The sequence below is a fragment of the Eptatretus burgeri genome, chromosome 7 (assembly GCF_056783735.1).
Source record: "Eptatretus burgeri isolate ZD-2024b chromosome 7, Ebu_testis_v1, whole genome shotgun sequence".
In the NCBI taxonomy this organism is placed as follows: Eukaryota; Metazoa; Chordata; class Myxini; order Myxiniformes; family Myxinidae; genus Eptatretus; species Eptatretus burgeri.
The window spans coordinates 91651229-91667385 of record NC_140967.1 but is presented as its reverse complement, the minus strand read 5'-3'; the positions used below and the strand labels follow the sequence as shown (position 1 = coordinate 91667385).

At 43.7% G+C, this 16157-nt stretch overlaps 1 protein-coding gene across 1 annotated transcript in view; it reads right to left on the bottom strand.

Annotated features, from left to right (window-relative positions):
- Positions 1 to 16157, bottom strand: part of LOC147023789 (forkhead box C1-A-like) — a 328450-nt gene that overhangs the window by 214048 nt on the left and 98245 nt on the right. Inside the window, exon 3 of the mRNA XM_085889590.1 lies at positions 4409 to 4567. The gene's annotated coding sequence lies outside the window, so the exon portion shown is untranslated. The remainder of the gene's footprint in view (positions 1 to 4408; positions 4568 to 16157) is intronic.

Here is a 16157-nt window from a genome sequence, read left to right as displayed (position 1 = left end):
CATTTCAACACCAAACCCCTTCACCCCATGAGGTGACCTAGAGCAGCCTTTATACGCTAGCCCACAGTCCTCCGTCGAGAAATATGTGGTCACCATTTCCCTGTGATTAAAATGATGTGTTAAATCATTGGGGCACTCCCTCGGCAAATCGCACCGTTGTCGCAGCTGATGTGTTCGGAGGCAATGAGAGACCGGCGCAGATGTGATGCCTGTAATCTGAATGTCCAAAATAGCATCGACAGGCAATGTCAGGACGTTGGGCGGTGCAGGGCGAGAACAGACTTGTCTCCGTGTCATGATGACCTGGCATGATCAGGACAAAAAATCGTTGTGGAATTTGAGGTTGTCCTGGGTTTCTCCAAAGTTTATTGTGTATTATTCGATGGCTTCCACATTCCACGCAGTATCCCACCCGATCATGTCATCGATCTACGAGGAAGCGAGTTGGGTTATCACCTTTTGCCGCAACCTTGCTGTTTGATGCAATTGAAGAGACATAGCAATCCCTGACAACGTATGCCGGCTTATGCTCTCTGAAGGCTGACCTGGTGGTTGAGCATCTCCACCTGCTCAGAATATTGAAAAGTCAGCACAGCCCCATTTTGAACATACAACTGGTTACTATGCATGGTGCATTGTTCTACCAAAGTGAAGTGTCAATTACATGAAGAGACAAGCAGGTGGTGGATGAAGCAGTGAAATAAATCTCAGCAGAGCACCCCACCATGAATAACTGGCCACCAGGCAAACGGCAGCCGTTGCGCAAGCATGGAAAGTTGGCGTGGAAAGTATGTCATTACGGGGGTACAGGATGGTCCCTATGAAGGGAGTTCAAAAAGTTGCGTGAACAAGTTGCTCATAATAATACAAGACACGTGAAAGTTATATTATTTTATTTTTCAATGTGCAGAACAAATAATTTGGAGGAAAATGTGTTGTGTAAATGCAGCGTGTGTGTTGTTGGTTGTCATCTCCATATATGTGTTTCAGAAGGTGGAACAAAGCACTCTCCCAGGTATCGAAGTATTCACCCTCGTGTGTGTGTGTGTGTGTGTGTGTGTGTGTGTGTGTGTGTGTGTGTGTGTGTGTGTGTGTGTGTGTGTGTGTGTGTGTGTGTGTGTGTGTGTGTGTGTGTGTGTGTGTGTGTGTGTGTACCACTTCTGAAAAGCAAAGGTCATCACCTAAGACATGCAGCGGGATTAGGTTGAGCACCTACCAAATACAAACTAAAAAGAGAACAATGAGTATGTTTCATAGACTTTCACCCCATGAGGTGACCAATGGCATCCTTTATACACCAGCCCACAGTCCTCCAGAGAGAAATGTGTGATCATCATTACCCTGTGTACACACACACACACACACACACACACACACACACACACACACACACACACACACACACACACACACACACACACACACACACACACACACACACACACACACACACACACACACACACACACGAGCTGGAGTACCCGGCGTTGCCCGGGGGAAAAAACTAGGAATATGAAAGGGGTACATTGTGGTGCTTCATATATATCACATTTAATTTGGACACATTTCACATTTCTTTGTCGTTGTCAGCATTCGTCATCAGTGCTCATGAGGCTGTCACAGAGGTTGTCGTAGTCATCAGCAAGCAAGTTCTTTTGCTCCCAGCGGATGAAGCCCAGTCGCTCTGTCTCGATCTTGCAGTAGAGATCGACCAGAAACTGCTGAAAGAGTCGTCGCATCTGCAGTCTGTGGTTGCCCTCTCTCGCCATGATGTGGTCGCTGTAGCACTGCAGCTTTGTGAGTTTTCGTCCATCCCGCCCAGTAGCAGTCTTGGCCAACAGACGGATGCTGTAGCCATCTGATCCATATAGGAACACAATGGGATACTGGAGTGCATCATAAGATGCATGCAGCTCATTGATCATTTTAACTGCCCCATCGCGAAGTCCGAGGACAATGTCTCTGGGTTTTGTTGGCTCATTGTCCATTAGGATGGCAACTTCTGGTGCAGACTGGGCGTTGTAATGGCGTGTGTGCTCTCCTTGCGGTTGCTTGTTCTCTCTGATGATGATCTGGCGCTCTTCAGAGTTGCCTCCTTCTGCAAGTACATCTCTTGCAGTCTTGAGCTCATGGACCAGATGGTTATTTTCGTGAAACCACTTTGTGAGCATCTCAAGGATGTGTGGCTTGAGGCTGCTGTAGTTCCTAGCAGACAGCTCCTTGGCGTGTGAGTCCAGGAAGTAGACCTGTAGGAACTTTGGCTGGCCCTCTTCAGGTGGGTGCAAGCTGCCAATGCGGTGGAACACTTGACCTTGGATCCGGAAGCTCGGGTTCCAGCCCTGGACTTCAGCTTCCTTGTGCCCGAAGCTCGTCATCGCAAAGCTGCCATTATACGTCCGAATGTTGTCAAGGAAGTGCTTGCTGAGGGGACCTTCACCTGAGAGAAGTTCCTTCAGAAAGGGAGGAAGGGCAGGAGAGGGCTCAAAGACGACCTTGCCATCGCTGTAGCACACACCCTTGCTCTCTCCCTTGAACTTGTCAGCAGAGCAGTGGGTGCAGACTTAGTCCATTCGGCCGATGTCTGCATGTGTTGTTGGGTCAGCCGGGTCATACGTGAATGCCACCCTGTTGGCATTGTTGTGCTCTTGTGCCTGGGCCAGTGCTCGTGCTTCTGCAGTGTGGTGACGCATTGCCTCAAGTCTTGCATCACACTCTTCCTCAGTCTCATTTGGTCGCCGCTGTTGTTGCCGATGAGCCTGTTCATTTAGCCTGGCTGATCGCTCCTCTTCAGTCTCATTTTGTCGCCGCTGCTGTTGCCACTGTGCCTCTTCATTTAGCCTGGCATCTTGCTCCTCTTCAGTCTCCTGTCGCCTCTTAGTGTGTTTTCGCTTAGCTGCAGCTGCCTTGGGACCAATGGAGCCCTTCCTTTTTCGGGGCGTCTAAAATCAGAAACTTTGTAAACGTCCACTGGTCTGTCTTTGTCTTATTTTGATCAGGTTGTGAATCAAAAAAGTCACAACACGGAAAATAAATTAATTGCGGCAGAAAAATTGAAACGGCCAAAGAAAATCGATGCGTAGTTCTCGAGTTATAAGAGAACAAATAAACATACACTACTACCATATATATATATATATATATATATATATATATATATATATATATATATATATATATATATATATATATATATATATATATATATATATATATATATATAGAAATACACACACACACACACATGGTGGGGGTGAAATAAGAAGATGAATAAAACAAAAACTCGGACTCATTTCATTATTTAAGTCTTAAAACATCCTCAAGTTTTAGTACTTAAACCAAGTGCTCCATATGACCTTCCTTCTGTTCTATACATTTAGTATACACAGCAACAGGTTACGTATTACTTTCTCATGGATGTCTTGCGTCACTCCTGAGATAATCTGAATAACTGCATCTTTCAAATCAGCAGTTGTGGTTTGTTTCAACTGAAACATCCTCCCTTTGACTAGTTCCCATTAAAATAGTCAGTGGATCTGGGGGACCATGGGAATTCAGTTCTGTGACTGATAAGACAATTCAGAAAATTGTCTCAATCAAGGGAGACATTCATTATCAGGAGCAGGATGGGGCTCCATGTTGTTGAAATCAAAGATTTTCATTAATTCTCACCCTGTCCCAGAGGTAAGTCTTCAGTATGTGAAGATAACGATCTGATGTCACAGTTACTGCCGTTTCAGTATTAAAGTTTTCATAAAACACCGACCGTAGATTGGTGACGAACTCACTCGACAAGAGAAGGTGATTTTCCGAGAGTGAAGTGATGCTTCTTCATGTTCTTACGGCTTTTCAAATCCACAAAAATCTGCACTTCTGTTTATTCATCATCCCACCCAACTACAATAAATATGGCAATTATCGATATTAGAAATCACAAATATTAAATTTTTATGACATGCATGCATAACTGTTTTTGTTTAATACAACACAACCCAACCTTGGGAACCTAGCAACGGACAAGAGATAAAACAAAACATGACCACAAATTTGTGAGTGGGGGTGGTGGGGTTAAGGGTGGTAACCTGACATGTATGCTGATCGCCCCTTATAAAATCTGATCTCACATTCTTTCTGGAGTATTGAAGTAACGCCTCAAATTCTGTCTACAAACTACAAATAGCGTTTTTGGAGGATTGTGAAACTTAGGTGAGTCTCATATTACCTTTTGAAGGTTTATATTCAACGACCGCAACGTCTGCAGCTTTGAAACAGCTGGATATTCCAGGTGAACCACCGTTTATAATACATGGCTAGAGTGCAAATGGACTTATGCCAAGTATTGAAGCAAGCTTGGGATGTAGGCCTATGTATAATGTTGAGAGCAAGGTGGGGAGCGGGATGTGTGGGGGACCTTTTTTCCGAGCTGCTGATTAAAGCGAGCCGAGGCTCTGGCTCGCAGCTCTGGAGCGTGCGTTCTCCGCAAGGCGCAGCAGCTCTACCAGTGGGTGAGGGGAAGCTGCTCGGAGCAGATGTTGCAGTCTCTTCTCTGCGGCCGGAATGAAAGCCGTGCCTGAAATGTGCCGGGGTTAAGTTTAAGGTCAAACTGATGCTTTTTCTCTGGTTCCTTGACCTAAGTTAACCATGGAGTGAAATTGGTCAATTGATGATGTACGACCGCACACAACTCACAATGTGTTTCTATCACTCCTCAAGTGATTACGGACAGCCACATAAACACAATTATATCAACGTTTAGTTCATACAAAGAGAAATGGAATCTCAGGACCTCCACCCAGAATAACAGGGTGAACTTTCTGTGTGATGAAAACAGCTACATTTGACAACCAGTTGAGAACAAAGTTCTTATTCTATCTTACCAACTCTATTTTTAGTGCTTGCCTTAGTGGGGAAAAAAGTCAAAATAGTTTCGGTATTTTCAGAATTTAGTCACAATTCGTGAAAATAACATTACCGGGTGAAAATCATGTCTCCCAGGGCACAAGGTACCATCAAAGAGCTGTTTCGGTCTGAGCGTCCCTTTTCTATAGCAAAACGGTTGATATAACAAATGACCCAGTCCCCAGTTGCAGGCATAATATATGGTCAGGAAGCGATGCCCCGTCTGTGGTAAAAAGCATTTTGGATGCATTTGTTGAATAAATAGCTGCAGTAGTTCAGGTCGTTTGTCATAAGCCTCCATCTTAAAACAGTTCCATAAACATCTGTGTCGACCTTCATAACTCCATGAGACGCATATCCCACCAAAAATGAATCGACATTATATTCCTTACGAGCAGAAAAGCCCATCAAAATGATGGGAGACCCTTCTGTATTTTCACACTATTCAGCCTTCACATTGAAAACGAAAATTATATTACGCACAAAAACCTTCATTTATTACACAAATTGCTCATCCCTTTATTTGGGCAGTGTATAGACAATAGACCGCTCCATTGAATGATTCTCCAAAAAAAAGAATGCGGATTACATACATGAAACAAAAACATGCCTGATGCTTAGGACAATTGACCCTTCTGTATTTTCACACGAATCAGCCTCGAAGGGTCGGGCTAAAACCAAAATTATGCAACCGAAAAATTGCTGCGATCGCTCCTGAACATAATAAAAATAACCCGAGTTATATGCAAAAACATATGTACTGCTTATGTACATAAACAATACATCATGGTTATGTAGCTCGGATAATTCCAATTGCACTGGTCCATGGGCTGATACCAGAGGCCTGAGGCCTGAAGCCTGAGGCCTATGCCCTTCACAAAATGGCGGTTGTACGATTTTACTTCAACTTACAATTGTGGGTGGTCAGGCCAACTGTTCAACCAATGGGGTTATCTAGAAATCCATACCAACAAACATAAAAACGAACTGGCTTTATCTAAGACATATATATATATATATATATATATATATATATATATATATATATATATATATATATATATATATATATATATATATATATAGTTACAAATCTGGCAGCAATTGGCACACAACAGCCAGAGTCCCCGCAGTTCAGTTATTTCGATAAGTATGTGTTTATAGTTAGGGTCCCGTCCCTATGTTTAATGGGTGATTAAGTGTATGTGCGCTGCGAGTTATTATTTAGTTAGAATTAATATCCAACAACAACAACAACAACATCCTCCTTCGCTCCTGCCACCATCGGCCTTCCTCACGCGCGTGCGTGCCGAGCACAGACGTGGGCGGGGCTTCCATCGCCTCAGATCGGAACCCCGCTCCTAAAAAGGGCATGGGGTGTTTCCTCTGCCCAATGAGCGAAGGGCGAGCATCGCACGCATGCCCCAGCCAATGGGAAGCCAGAACGCCCAGGGAAAGAAGAATGTCTCGACTAAGCGACAAAGAGGAGAGAAGCACCAAAACAGCGACAGAGAGAATCAAGTGTGTGCAAGAAGAGGTTGCTAGTCAGACACCCCCCTTGTGTTCTGGCCTGCTGGGCGCTCCTTGTCGTGGTCGTTGGTCTTCGTCCCTGGTCTTCTCCTCGGCGCTTGGTGTGAAGCTGACCACGCGGGTTCGAGTCCCACCGTGGTGGTTTGTGTTGGAGCGTGCGGGCTGGTGGTCGGAGCATCCAACTTCCCCGCCAAGAATCTCGGGCTCCACAGGGGCAGGTTGGCAAGCCGCACGACACGGCCATGTACACCACGGAACTCTGTCCCCCCAGCTGAACTATCATCCTCAGCTGGAGGACCGAATAAAGACTGGGTGGGGTCCATTTCGTGTGTGTGTGTGTGTGTGTGTGTGTGTGTGTGTGTGTGTGTGTGTGTGTGTGTGTGTGTGTGTGTGTGTGTGTGTGTGTCTGTGGGCCCAGTCTTTAAGTAGAAACGGTATAAGTGCCTTGCATCATTGCACATTTGATTATATTCGGTGTAACTCTGCTCTTTGTCTCCCTCTCCCCATTATAAATAAACCCCGTGTTAAATGTACCAGCTTGTTGCCTGTTGTTTCTATCATTGACCCAGCACGGTGCAGGCTTGAGAAATAGGGAGGCCGTTTGTGCCGTAAATTGTTCATTCGGTCCGGCAGGCTTTGGTAACCCCTCCTCGGTTATGCCGGATCAGAGTCGGTAACAGCGACTCGGTTCGGACAAAGTCGGCCGAGGGTGTGGCTTCCCCGGTAGTTAGACGGCATGGGTACTTAGGTAAATTGGAATTAGACAATTAATCCTACCCCACGCCATCAAAATATCGGCGTCCACGGTCCACTAAGGGACCCGTGACCTTCGGAGTTATCCGAAGGTTACGACCTTCAATTCCGGTGTTCCGTGGTAGACGACCCAACTGCTCCATTTAGCGGTCGTCCACACCACCGAACCTGGCACCACAACAAAATATATATGAAGGAGTTATATTTTACTTTTATCCCATTTATTAATAATCCCATTAATTGCGATTACAATCAATGCAATTGTCAACAAGGAAACGGCAAACATAAATTTAGGAATATTTTGATGGGATGAGAGGGAGAATGGGAAACGTGTCTTTTGCTTCAGCTCCTGATAGCATGGGGGGGTTTAAGAGAGTTGAAAGTAAGAGGACTTATGAGGCATTTCTTAGTACAATGAGTGAAGTTAAAAAGAAAAAAGAAGAGATATATATAATTAGCTGACTTGCCTCGTCAGGTTATCCGAGCATTTGGCAAGTCCATTTCACTGGGACATGCTAAATGTGTAATCGTTTCACGCAAACCTGACAAGCAGGAATTACACACAGGTAGGACATAATAGGCAAAGATTTTATGCTGACAAATAGCGTCCCAGTAAAATGATGATGATGATGATTTTGTGGGAAAAATAATCCTTTGATGATGGTGATGATGAAGGTAGTGATGATGTTTATAAAATAACGACGTTGACAATGTATTTGCACACATCATTTGAGGTTAATGCAAGAGTTTTAAAGATCAAAACCATAAAAAGAAAAAGCTTACATATTTACACGAACGTGCACATACTTGGTATGTACATGGACACAGATACAGTATGGACATGGACACACACAGCACAAACATGGATACACACAGTACGGACAGGGACGCACACAGTACAAACATGGACATACACACGGTATGGACATGGACATCCACATGATACCGACATGGACACACACATGGTATGGACATGGAAGTACATGCACAATATGTAAATGGACCATATGCATGTAAACCATAAATACATGGTATTTACATAAACACAGTATGTTCATGAACACACACACACACACACACACACACACACACACACACACACACACACACACACACGCACACACACACACACACACACACACACACACACACACACACACAGCGGTCGCAGACCGGCGGTGGTTGTGGAGAAACAGCGGTCGCAGACACACACACATACACACACACACACACACACACACACACACACACACACACACACACACACACACACACACACACACACACACAATGTACATGAACACACACATTGTATGTACATGGTTGCACACACACAGTATGTTCATGAACACACACACACACACACACACACACACACACATTGTATGTACATGGTTGCACACACACAGTATATGGATATGAACACACACACACACACACACACACACACACACACAATGTACATGAACACACACATTGTATGTACATGGTTGCACACACACAGTCTGTACATGGACGCACACACACAGTATATGGATATGAACACACACACACACACACACACACACACACACACACACACACAATGTACATGAACACACACATTGTATGTACATGGTTGCACACACACAGTCTGTACATGGACGCACACACACAGTATATGGATATGAACACACACACATGGTATGTACATGGACGCACACACACAGTCTGTACATGGACGCACACACACAGTATATGGATATGAACACACACACATGGTATGTACATGGACGCACACACACAGTCTGTACATGGACGCACACACACAGTATATGGATATGAACACACACACATGGTATGTACATGGACGCACACACACACACGGTACGTTCAGTGCCTACAGAAAGTCTACACCCCCTTTCAATTTTTTCACCTTTGGTTGCTTTGTCGCCTGTAATTAAATTGCAATAAATCAGACTTTTTAATCTTTATTTACACATTGTAACTCAAAACTTCAAGGTGAAAAGAAAATTCAATAATTTTCAAAAAAATTAATGAAAAATACAAAACTAGAATATCTTGGTTGGAGAAGTGTCCACCCCCCTGAGTTAATACTTGGTGGAAGCACCTTTGACAGCAATTACACGTGTGAGTATGTTGGGATGGGTCTCCAACAACTCTTTTTTTTGTATACATTGTCGAGACTCGTAAGAGAGCTCACACACAACGCATAACAAGGGAGGCAGGAGATAAGAGGGGAGGGAGCGGGAAGGACAAAACAGTGGGGAACAGAGACATTAAGAGATCTGTGGAAGGGAGAGGGATGAGGAGGGAAACATGGGGTATACAAGATGGACATTACAGGGACTTTCAGGACCTCACACGACAGGGAACTTTCGGGAAGGAAGGCAGGGAATTTGAAGGAGGGTGTGAGGTGGATTAACGGGGGTAGAAAAGATCGTGTTTTGGATGAGGGAAGATAAGAGGTGGTGGTAAACAGCTGTTTTGAAGACCTGGAGGGAGGAATGGGATTTAAGAAAGTGTGGGAGTTTCTTCCAAATATGGAGAAAAAAAAGAGGAATGAAAGAGTGAAGGTGAGCAATTATTCGTGATTTTAGTAGTTTTACCAGAAAGGGGTTGTTGGCAGACCTTGAGCGCCCTGCGGAAATATGGTGGGGACAAATCACAGACAGAGTGGGGGGGGTGAGACCGGAGAGGAGACGGTAGAAGACAGAAAGACCACCAACCTGCCTGTAGTGAGAGAGTGAGAGGCCCAAAGACTCAGCCTCATGGCGGGAGATACGAATGATCCAAAATGCCTTGGTTTCCACTGCCTGAAGCCGAGAAAGATGAGAGGCAGGAGCACCAGCCCACAGGTTAGAGCAGTACTCCATCAGGCTGTGGACTAAAGCTTTGTACGTGGTCAGGAGCTCAGGTGGGCCGAGAAAGAAATTTGCACGACGGAGGATGCCCAGTCGGCGACTGGGTTTGGAGGCCAGGTTGGAAATCTGGCTTTCCCAGGAAAGATCATGGCAGATCGTGAGACCCAGAAGCTTGAATGAAAGGACTTCTTCCAGAGGTTTGTTGAGAAAGTAGATGGGGGAGAGGGAGTTCTAAATGGGCTTTCGGAGAGACAAAGTGAGAGCGTGAGAATTGTCAGGATTGAGAGACATGTTCCACATGTTGGACCAGTTTGTGATGTTATCCAGATCTGCCGAGAATGAAGAGGCTGCTGCTTGCCAATGTGAGGGATAACAGATGGTATGGCAGAGGGTGGAGTCATCAGCAAAGAGATAAAGAGGATTTTACAGAGAGTCGGAGAGATCATTGATGAAAACGAGAAAAAGAACAGGGCTCAGAACGCTGTCTTCAGGACCTCCAGCCTGGACAGGAAGAGGGGATGAGAGACCTCCATTTAGGGCCACACATTGGCTGCGACAGGAAAGGAAGTCTGCAAGCCATGAGTGGAGAAGGCCTTGGATACCAAAGGAGGAGAGTTTGCTGAGCAGTGCAGGGTGCCAGACCGTATTGAAGGCATGCCATATGTCTGGAGAGAGATGGCTCTGATTTCATGTCTGGCATTGAGGAGCTCCATCCATTGTTTGGAGAGCAGAAGCAGCATATCTAGGGTAGAGTGACCTGGTCTGAAACCAAGTTGATGATCGGAAATCAAGCCATTGGAAAAGAGGAAGGATTTCATGTCTGAAGCGATGATGGATTCCATAACTCTGCTCATGATTGGGAAAAGGCTGATTGGTCTGTAGTTGCAGGGATATGTTTTTGCACCTTTTTTATGCAGGGTGGTAATGTTTGCTGATTTCCAAGCAGATGTCAGATGACATTGAGCAAATGAGGGGGTGAATAGAACAGAGAGAGGGTGAGCAAGAGCAGAGGAGCAGGTTTTGAGGACACGTGGGCTGATGCCGTTTGTAGTCCAAGAGCATTAGGGTTTAACCTGGACATTTTTGGTAACAAGCTGATTTTTTCAGGAAAGGTCCAGGAATGTGTGTGAAATAACATACTAAAAGTCCTCATGAATCCTCCTTGAGCGTTTTCCGCAATCCAAGATGGCGTCCAAAATGGCCGCCATTTCATGTTTTTCTCTTAACTTTGCAAGTAGGTTTCCCCAAAACGCACTTTAGATGTCTAAATATATGTTTTGAAGTACAAGGAACTCAATAGAATACATTATAAGAGATGTAGAAGCACACAAGTGCCAATGCCATCACATGATTCTGCAATTTCTATAACACATCACAATCACAGTACTCTATAGCATGTTTACATATTGATACCTGTGAAGTTAAATTACGGATGAATCAACTCATTGTGGGGTGCCAGAATGTCTGGTAGGAATTGTATTGGGCAGAGAAAATCTCGCAAGGAAACCCGAGAGGAAAATGATGATGATAGTGGCTACTCCACAGAAATTCATTGCAATGTAAAATGTGACTTGAAGACTAACTTATTTTGTTATCCCTAGATGTGCACTGCACTTGTACTGTCGCAGCCTGGTAATATATTTTATCTCCTATGACAACCAGGGATGACATCTCATAGCACTTTGTATCCAATGGAAAAGGCACTTTAAAATGTCTGCTATTATTAATAATGAATGTATACTAGCATATCACAATATAGGAATGACATGACACACACAAAAAAGGAACCTTTTATACAAATACAGCATACATGTACCAATAGGAAGGAGTGTCATACACTCTCTGATTTCTATCATACTATAATTCTTTTCATCTGCATGAAACAAATAAAATGATTCAATACAATGTTTTAGGTGTAACGATAGACTACTCCACAGAAATTCCCTGTCAAGTGATATTACACAGTACTGTGTAGTACATGCATGAAGACACAAATTTTGATCATGCATTTAGTCTGGGTACCAAAAATAATAGTTTTACTTCCTTAATGATAACGGAATGTTTCAAATAGAACCTCATGGTAGACATCAACTGCATCTTGTTGGTAAAAAAAGGTTAGCACCAAGTTTTCAATTTCCGAGCTTTAGGTGACGAAAATGGACCATATGGCAAATTTATGTCGCCCTGTCTCTTTAGCATCAAATTGATGGTACAATGTTTCCCTCGTAATGTCATAAGCGATTAAGGGCACACTTCTAGACTTTAACATTCAAATTGATTTGAATACTGTATGCACAGCAACCACATTTATAATTGAAATGTTTGTTGAATATTTTCAGGATGAAATATCACAGTTAATTAATTAATGATAAATATTTAAACAATTTTGAGATAAAATTGTTAATGACGGCCATTTTGGATTTTTGGAAGAACTCAAGAGGTCTTATTGGTACTTGCGTGCTTCAGCATCTCTTAAGATGTATTCTAATGAGTTCCTCATACTTCAAAACATATATGTAGACATTTAAAGTGTGTTTTGGGGAAACCTGCTTGCAAAGTTATGAGAAAAACAGAAGAGGCGGCCATTTTGGACGCCATCTTGGATTGCGGAAAACGCTCAAGGAGGATTTATGAGGACTTTTAGTATGTTATTCTAGACATATTCCTGGACCTATCCTGAAAAAATCAGCTTGTTACCAAAATGTCCAGGTTAGGGCCTATTTTGACCTAATGCTCTTGGACTATTGGACCGGTTGCAGAATCTGAGTCGAGGTTTGACAGCAAGATCTCCACTTTGTCAGAAGAAAAGGATGCAGAGTCCAGGGACAGCTGGGTGTGACTGGGTAAGGTGGGTACAGAAAGCAATGGGTTTTGGACACAAGATTTATATGCAAACATGGAGTTTAGGCATTCAGCCTTATCATGTGTGGTGTCAGCAGTGCAGCCATTTGATGTAAGGGAGGGGATGGAGAGGGAACATACACCAGAAACAGATTTGATTAGATGCCACCAGGATTTGGAGGAGGGAGAGAGGCTTGAGAGTTCATACTTGAGATTAGAAAGATGTTGTTTTCTGGCTCTCCTGAGGGTAGATACACACTTTTTCTGAGCTTTATGGAAGGAACTGAGATTACCCTCAGTTGGATTTGCTTTCCATGAGGCAAAGGCAAGTTGTTTCAGGACAACTGCCTCGCCACAAGCTTCAGTGAACCATTGCTGGGAGGAAGGGTAGGCCAACTGAAGATGAGAGGGGATAAATCTGTGCATGAGAGAGAGCAAGTTTCTTTGAACGAATTCCCAGGACGAGTTGATGTCGGAGAAAGTAGTGACGGCAGACCAGTCTAGAAGGTCGATGGCTGCTTGAAGACCCTGCCAGTCGGCTTGAGTGAAATGCCAGACTCGACGGCGCTGAGGTTGTTCTCTGATAACAGCCAGAGAGATGTCCACTTTGACAAGGACGTGGTCAGAACAACCGATTTGAGTGGAGGAAGAACAGCAGATATTTTCAGAGAAATTTGTCAAAATCAGATCCAGAAGAGACAGAGTGCCATTGGTTGAGATCCAGGTCGGGAAATTGACCAATTGAGTTAGTCCCAATGAGTCACATAAAGCTTTTGCTGAAATGCCATGACAGGTGAGAGAGGTAACCACACCGAGCCAACTGGCATGATGACAATTGAAGTCACCACATATGAGGAAGAGAGAGTTTGGATGAGAAGATAGAAGATGGTCCATGTTTTCAGACAGTGAGGTGCAGATGGAGGCATCACTGTTTGGTGATTGGTACAGTACACATATAAACATGAGGTGGGAATGGAAGGGAAGCCGTAGCAAGAGCCTTGAGGTATTCCTGGGGGTGTGGGGGAGTGAGGGCAGTGCATGGAGAGTGAGGAATAGAGTCTTTGATGAAGAGAGCAACTCCTCCAACAGGACGAGGCTCAGGTCTGTCATACCTGAGGAGGGGGTAACCGGGGAGAGATACTTGGGAATCAGACACGTCTTTGGAGAGGAAAGTTTCTGTTAGGCAGATTATGTCTGGTTTGTCAGTGGCAACTTGTATGGAAAGATCTGTGAGGTTTGAACAAAGGCCCCAAATATTTGAGGTCCACACTGTTAATGAAGAGGGAGGGCAGGAGGCTTTGGGTGCAGGGGGTGGTCAGGGAGGGGGAGGGTAGGACAAGGGAGGAGGGCAGAAGGTAAAGAGGGTTGTTAAAAGAGTGTGGGGGATTGCAGAATAGCTCGGGGAAGGGGCCGGATGAGGAGGAGAAAAAGCTCAGTGGTGCTGGGGGAGAAGGGGGGCAAGAGAGGAGGCAGAAGACAGTTGAGGATTTGAGGAGGTGGAGTGATGAGATGGAGGTGAGAGGGCAGGGGAAGGGGGCAGCTTTGTGGATAAGAGGCGGGGGGCAACTTTGAGAGGCGTGAGTGAGAGGGGTAAATGGTAGGAGAAGGGTGAGTGGGGAGAGTTGAGGGAGAAAGGTGAGAGGGAAGTTTGTGAGAATGGTGAGAGGGAGGCTTGGAGAGAGAAAAGTGTGATGGTTGCTTTGAGAGTGAGGGGTGAGAGGGGTGAGTTGGCACTGAAGTTGGAAAAAAAAGAATGGTTGATGGAAAGCGAACACTCATTGATTGCAAACTAGGTTTTTAGATCCTCGTGGAGGATCTCTAAGTCTTACTCACGTTGTTGTTCTTGTGGACTTTTTTGTTTCACAACCTACAGTTTTCATCGAAACTTCCTGAAACTTGGTATATATATATATATATATATATATATATATATATATATATATATATATATATATATATATATATATATATATATATGTAAAAATACCCTGCGCAGACAGTAGCGATCTCCGATTTAGAAAATTCCTCCGAGAAAAAAAGTTATGACGTCAAAATATCTCCGCTAATGGGAATCGCCTAAAAAATTATCTCCGAAACTAGGCAAGCTTTTTAAATTTTGTTTGCGGGAATCGAACAGGGCATTAGCAGAGATGAATTACCGCACATATGATACCTCACTATGACGTCATATCAATTTTTTATGACGTCATTCTATTTTTGACATTTTTGGTTTTTTGTTTCACAGCCTACAGTTTTCATCGAAACTTCCTGAAACTTGACATATATATGTAAAAATTCCCTGTGCAGACAGTAACCATCTCCGATTTTGAAAACTCCTCCGAGAAAAAAAAGTTGACGTCATAATATCGCCGCTAATGGAAATCGCCTATACCATTATCTCCGAAACTCGGCAAGCTGTTTGAATTTTGTTTGCGGGAATCAAGCCGGGCATTAGCACAGATAATTTATCGCAAACCTGATACATCACAATGACGTCATGTTCGTTTTTATGACGTCATCATTAAGAGGACGAGGATCTTAGCTCATTCGAGCTTGGTTTTTTTATTTTTAGGTCAGAGATGCGATTAAACACATTTCTTGATGGATGCAATAAAGGTGAATTAAGAGAATGGAGAGAAGAAACGCTGCAACAGTTGGATTTTTTAGGCAAGGTATGAAGGAAAGGTCGAATTGAGAGCAGTCTGTTTAAATCGTAGAAGAGTAGTGCATTATGATACAGTAAAGAGTACCACATGTGTGAAAGAGGAAGATGAAGCATTATAAGAGATCGTTTTTTATTATTTTTTATTATTACTATTGTTTGAGAGAGTTTTCATCAGTTTCGGTAATAGAAAGGTTGGAGAAAAAAATCGTGAGGTGAATGGTGAATTTGGATCGGTAAACGCAGGGGGTGTAAACAGATCACGTGGTTACGGGAAAAGCAGGTGGTTACGGGAGATGTATAGTCAAAAGTGAATTTATGTTTTTTTTTAATAAGGATTGCAAAACATTCGGAAAAGGGAAGGTTGAAGTAGAATCGTGGAAGTGTGTGGTGAATTTGGAACTGTAAACGCAGTGTGAAGCTGTTGGGTCGATGAAAAGTACCAGAAAGAGGGTGGAGATAGACACGTGGTTACAAAAGGTGTATTGATTGAACGGATAAAAAGAAGGTTATTAATTTTTGATGTATTTTCGAAGAACTGGTAAGATTCGGGAATGGAAGGTTGTAGGAAGAAATCGTGAAGGTAATGGCAAGAGAGGGTCAGTTCAAGT